A 6,442-nucleotide genomic window follows, 5' to 3' on the forward strand; every position below is an offset into this window, starting at 1 on the left:
AAAAAATATTTTGGTGGTGTGTGACACCCTCTTCTCAGCCTTTCCTCCRACCATTTCTCATCTGTTTCTCACACAATCATCAGCCATCTCTGGATATCGCGTTGTACTCCTTTATGCATGCTACAGACCTCTCTACTCTATACAACATTCAAGCCATTTCTCTTTTAAATCTCTTTTAAATTTGCTCTGTTGCTGCAAAGTCCTTAAATATTCCTCAGGTCAAAATTGAGACCATCGTCTGAGCCTATTGCACTGGGATACAATCATACCAATTTAAAACTAAATAGACTTTATTAAAACATGCTCTTTGWATGGCAATAAAACTGAGATTAATTAGATGGCCATTGACTTATACAGTCTGTAAATCACCAACAAACAAATTGTTTGGCCTTCCAACAGTAAAGTAAATGTCACCGGTTGCTTCCGTCACCCTCATTATCATACGAGAGGCCAGGGGACTGACGTCAGAGACCTCTAATAAAATGTTAAAAAAGGAYGACGTATGTCAGTACGTTTGTTGGAAAATGTTACCTTCTAATGAACACACCCCCACTTGTCTCTCCAGCGTCTCAGCCAATGGCTACGGCTGCCTATTTGATATTGACGCACACATAAAAAAGGGTTTATTGCAGGACTAGGCAAAAGTGAAAGCCCAAATATAACATCCTGCCAGAAGAAGGCCATTGAACAGTTTGAGAATCAATCAAACTGATTAAATGACCCATGGCAAACCCTGCTCTGACTTAAACTGAATTCAAATGTCATCTGGGCCAATGGGCCTTCTGGAGGCATATAAAATCCTTTATAGGCATACAGTYCCTTCAGAAAGTATTCATACCCCTTGACTTATTCCACATTTTGTAGTGTTACAGCCTGAATTCAAAATGGATAAAATTGACTTTTTTTCTCATCCATATACACACAATACCCCACAAGGGGCATGTTTTTAGACATTTTTGAAAATTTATTGAAAATGAAATACAGAAATATCCCATTTKCATTTGTATTCACACCCCTGAGTCAATACATGTTAGAATCAGCTTTGGCAGCGATTACAGCTGTGAGTCTTTATGAGTACGTTTCTAGGAGCTTTGCACAAGTTGGTTGTTGATCATTGCTAGACAGCCATTTTCAAGTCTTGCCATAGATTTTCAAACTGTAACTAGGCTACTGAGGAACATTCAATGTCGTCTTGGTAAGACACTCCACTGTATATTTGGCCTTGTGTTTTAAGTTATTGTSCTGCTGAAAGGTGAATTTGTCTCCCGGTGTCTGTTGGAAATCAGACTGAACCAGGTTTTCCTCTAGGATTTTGCCTGTGCTTAGCTCTATTCCATTTATTTTTATCCTAAAAAACTATTTTAGTACTTGCCGATGACAAGCAGCATACCCATAAGATGGTGCAGCCACCACCATGCTATGAAGAGGGTACTCAGTGATGTGTTGTATTTGCCCCAAACATAARGCTTTCTATTCAGGACTTAAAGTTAATTTCTTTGCAGTATTACTTTAGTACCTTATTGCAAACAGGATGCATGTTTTTGAATATTTTTATTCTATACAAGCTTCCTACWTTTTACTCTAGCATGTAGGTTAGTATTGTGGAGTAACTACAATGTTGTTGATCCATTCTCAGTTTTCTCCTATCACAGCCATTCAACTCTGTAACTGTTTTAAATTCACCATTGGCCTCACGGTAAAACCCTGAGCAGTTTCCTTCCTCTCCAGCAACTGGCTTAGGAAGGACGCCTGTATCTTTGTAGTGATTGGGTGTATTGATATACCATCCAATGTGTAATTAATTCACCATGCTCAAAGGGATATTCAATGTCTGCTTCTTTATATGTATTTTTTATCTACCAATAGGTGTCCTTCTTTGCGAGGCATTGGAAAACCTCCCTGGTCTTTGTGGTTGAATCTGTGTTTGAAATTCACTGCTCGACCTTACAGATAATTCATTGTATGTGGGGGGTACAGAGATGAGGTAGTCATTCAAAAGACTTGTTAAAACCTTTTACGGCTAGGGGTTCCGCTAGCGGAACGTTTCGACAACATCCGGTGAAATTACAGAGCGCGAAATTAAAAATGATTAGAAATATTTAACTTTCATAAAATCACAAGCGCAATAGACCAACATATAGCTTAACTCCTTGTTAATCCAGCCACCGTGTCAGATTTCAAAAAGGCTTTACGGCGAAAGCAAACCATGCTATTATCTGAGGACAGCACCCCATCGAACAAACACATGACAATCATATTCCAAACATTTCAAACAACGTTCCTAATCCAACTTTAGGTATTTTTAAACGTAAATAATCGATAAAATTTAAGACYGAATAAACTGTATTCAATAGCGGATAAAATGAATGTGGAGCGAGTGCCAGGTCGTGCGCCCCAAACACAACAGTACACTAGACTCGACACTCAGTCTGAACAGCCGTACTTCTTCATTACTCAAAAGAAAAACATCAACCAATTTCTAAAGACTGTTGACATCTAGTGGAAGCCCTAGGAACTGCAACCGGATGCCTCAGAAATCTAGATTCCCATAGAAAACAATTGAAAACACAGTCACCTCAAAAAACTAAAATTCTGGATGGTTTGTCCTCAGGGTTTTGCCTGCCAAATAAGTTATGTTATACTCACAGACATAATTTTAACAGTTTTAGAAACTTTAGAGTGTTTTCTATTCAAATCTACATATATACACATCTGCATATCCTAGCTTCTGGGCCTGAGTAGCAGYCCCCTACTGTTTACTTTGGGCACGCTTTTCATCCGGATGTGAAAAGCACTGTATCTCCATAACTTTGATTCTCATTTTRTTCTGTTGTAGTACGATCTTAATTTCATCACCCTGTTGCAGGATAAGTGGGGTTTAATAAGGCTTCTGAAGTTTGTAATTTCCACTTTGAAATTTCAGACTTGATTTTCCCTTACAAAAAATCTATCAACCCCRACAAAAATGTCCATGAATTATAATCCACATTTCCTGTTGCTGCAGGATTTTTTTTTCCTGCTCTAGGAAACTGGCTCAAATTAAGATCCTACATCTGTAGGACATTTCAGTCAGATATTGTATTGTAGTATAAATATCAAAATGAATATAAAGATTTGTAATGTGTTATACTGTATGTGTTAAATGTGATTTACTTTAAGAGAAGTTTGCATGCATTTTAACATTAGCCCCAGTGCAACTCAGGGGGAATTCAGACCTGAGTTACGCGCACGTAAATAGAACTTAATTCCCTTTTAATGCACTTTCCTCCCTAACCATTTCCCTGTTTCTCTGCTAGGTTTTATGGGTATTATGACCTCCACTGTGGAGCTCTATTCCACCACCTCTATGCGCAAGGAAACTATAAATAAAGTCGAGCAACCTCTCGGTTTCAAGTGGAAAAACATCTTATTTTCAGATAGAAATAATACCATTCTCCATAAGAGCTATTGATAAGAGTTAGGTAAATGAGTAATCAGTTTGCATAGGGGGATAGTAAATAAATAACAATTGTTATAGATACATTTTACCTTATGATCGCTGGAGACAAATGTGAAACCAGTCACATGGCAGCAAACTGAAGCATATCACCATGTTATGTGTCCCCCGTTTCCAGAGTGAAATATTAAATGCCGTGCCTTTATGCAGAATCTAAATTGTATGACCCTATAACTTAAAGGGAGGAATCTTGGTGATGCAAGCCAAATTAGACGACAAGCCAAAATTGTGCAGAGTGACAGTTAAGCCAAATTTGACCTTTGCTTTAATGTTTTAATAATGTTTTAATTTCACACATTTTTTAAAACAATTTGTATCATGTTAAATATTAGCCACTATTGGTAGCCACCATCATTAATACTCACACACATTTTTAACTCTCACTTTAGTGTTAGTTCCCTTCAATTTGTAGCCTTCCATTCAATTGTTCCCGTTCTTTCCTCTGTCACGTGCACGTGGTTGATCCTGAGGGTTGCTAGCAATAGTGGATAATATTTAACATATTACAAGTTGTTCAATAATTTGGGACATGTAGCCCACACCTAAAATAAGGGCTGTGTTTCGTGTAGGTTTACCCTGGCGTGACGTTTTGATAACCGTGTGAATCTCTCTAGGACAAGGTGACTTTTACCAATATATTCACCTGTACACAATTCAACCACAAAGACAAAGCCTGGCAGTCAACTGGACCATTGTCATATAAGTTCCATGATCAGTTAGGATTAGGGAAGATTAACATTTTATAGGAATATTGTTCTCCCCTTCTAATATTTKATGGATTGATCAACTGAATGGCAACTRTCAGGATTAATCAAATCACTGTGTTTTTGATTCACCAGTATATTTTGTGTGTAAAGGCTCTCCAAACCTGTTTTTTATGAAGTAGGTAGATTCCTAAATACACTGAACAAAAATATAAACGCAACATGTAAAGATTTGTTTCATTAGTTGTGAAGTTGTGCTGCTGCTCCAGTTTCAACTGTTCTGCCTGCGGCTATAGAACCCTGACCTGTTCACCGGACATGCTGCTGCTCCAGTTTCAACTGTTCTGCCTGCGGCTATGGAACCCTGACCTGTTCACCGGACGTGCTGCTGCTCCAGTTGCAACTGTTCTGCCTGCGGCTATGGAACCCTGACCTGTTCACCGGATGTGCTGCCTGTCCCAGACCTGCTGTTTTCAACTCTCTAGAGACCGCAGGAGCAGTAGAGGTACTCTTAATGATCGGCTATGAAAAGCCAACTGACATTTACTCCTGAGGTGCTGACTTGCTGCACCCTGGACAACTACTGTGATTATTATTATTTGACCTTGCTGGTCATTTATGAACATTTGAACATCTTGGCCATGTTCTGTTATAATCTCCACCCGGCACAGCCAGAAGAGGACTGGCCACCCCTCATAGCCTGGTTCCTCTCTAGGTTTCTTCCTAGGTTTTGGCCTTTCTAGGGAGTTTTTCCTAGCCACCGTGCTTCTACACCTGCATTGCTTGCTGTTTGGGGTTTTAGGCTGGGTTTCTGTACAGCACTTTGAGATATCAGCTGATGTAAGAAGGGCTATATAAATATATTTGATTTGATTTGATMATTTGAAATACAAGATCCCAGAAATGTTCCATATGTGTTTACATCCCTATTAGTGAGCATTTCTCATTTGCCAAGATAATCCATCCACCATTGACAGCAGTGGCATATCAAGAAGCTGATTAAACAGCATGATTATTACACAGGTGCACCTTGTTCTGGGGACAATATAAGGCCACTCTAACATGTGCAGTTTTGTCACACAACACAATGCCACAGATGTCTCAAGTTTTGAGGGAGTGTGCAATTGGCATATTGACTGCAGGAATGTCCACCAGAGCTGTTGCCAGAGAATTTAATGTTAATTTGTCTACCATAAGCCGCTTCCAACATACATTTAGAGAATTTGCCAGTACGTCCAACCGACCTCACAACCGCAGACCACGTGTAACAACGCCAGCCCAGGACCTCCATTCTAGCTTCTTCACCTGTGGGATCTGAGACAAGCCACCCGGACAGCTGATGAAACTTGCACAACTAAATAATTTCTGCACAAACTGTCAGAAACGTCTCAGGGATGCTAATCTGCATGCTCGTCATCCTCACCAGGGTCTTGACCTTACTGCAGTGGGAAAATGCTCACCTTCGACGGCCACTGGAATGCTGGAGTAATGTGCTCATCGTAGATAAATGCCGGTTTCAACTGTACCGGGCAGATGGGAGATGAGATCCTGAGGCCCATTGTTGTGCCATTCATCTGCTGCCATTCACCTCATGTTTCAGCATGATAATGCACGGCCCCATATTGCAAAAATCTGTACACAATTCCTGGATGCCGAAAGTGTCCCAGTTCTTCCATAGCCTGCATACTCACCAGACATGTCAACCATTGAGCATGTTTGGGATGCTCTATATTGACGTGTACGACAACGTTTTCCAGTTCCCACCAATATCCAGCAAATTTGCACAGCCATTGATGAGGATTGAGACAACATTCCACAGGCCACAATCAACACTATGTGTTGCGCTGCATGAGGCAAATGGTGGTCACACCTGATACTGACTGGTTTTCTGATCCACGCCCCTACCGTTTTTTAAGGAATCTGTGACCAAGAGATGCATATCTTTATTCCCAGTTATGTGAAATCCATAGATTAGGGCCTAATGAATGTATTTCAATTGACTGATTTCCTTATATGAACTGTAGCTCAGTAAAATCTTTGAAATTGTTGCATGTTGCGTTGATATTTTTGTTCAGTGTACGTTTGTAACCATAAATAATCTACAAGATTAGAGAATTTTTGAATCTACCAATTGCTGCTGAAACAGAGATATGCATATGCCTATATTCTGATGGCTTTCTTTCATTGATTACATTTACATTTTGGTCATTTAGCAGACGCTCTTCTGAACCTGTTCTCTCTA

The sequence above is a fragment of the Salvelinus sp. IW2-2015 genome, unplaced genomic scaffold (assembly GCF_002910315.2).
Source record: "Salvelinus sp. IW2-2015 unplaced genomic scaffold, ASM291031v2 Un_scaffold16660, whole genome shotgun sequence".
Taxonomy (NCBI): Eukaryota; Metazoa; Chordata; class Actinopteri; order Salmoniformes; family Salmonidae; genus Salvelinus; species Salvelinus sp. IW2-2015.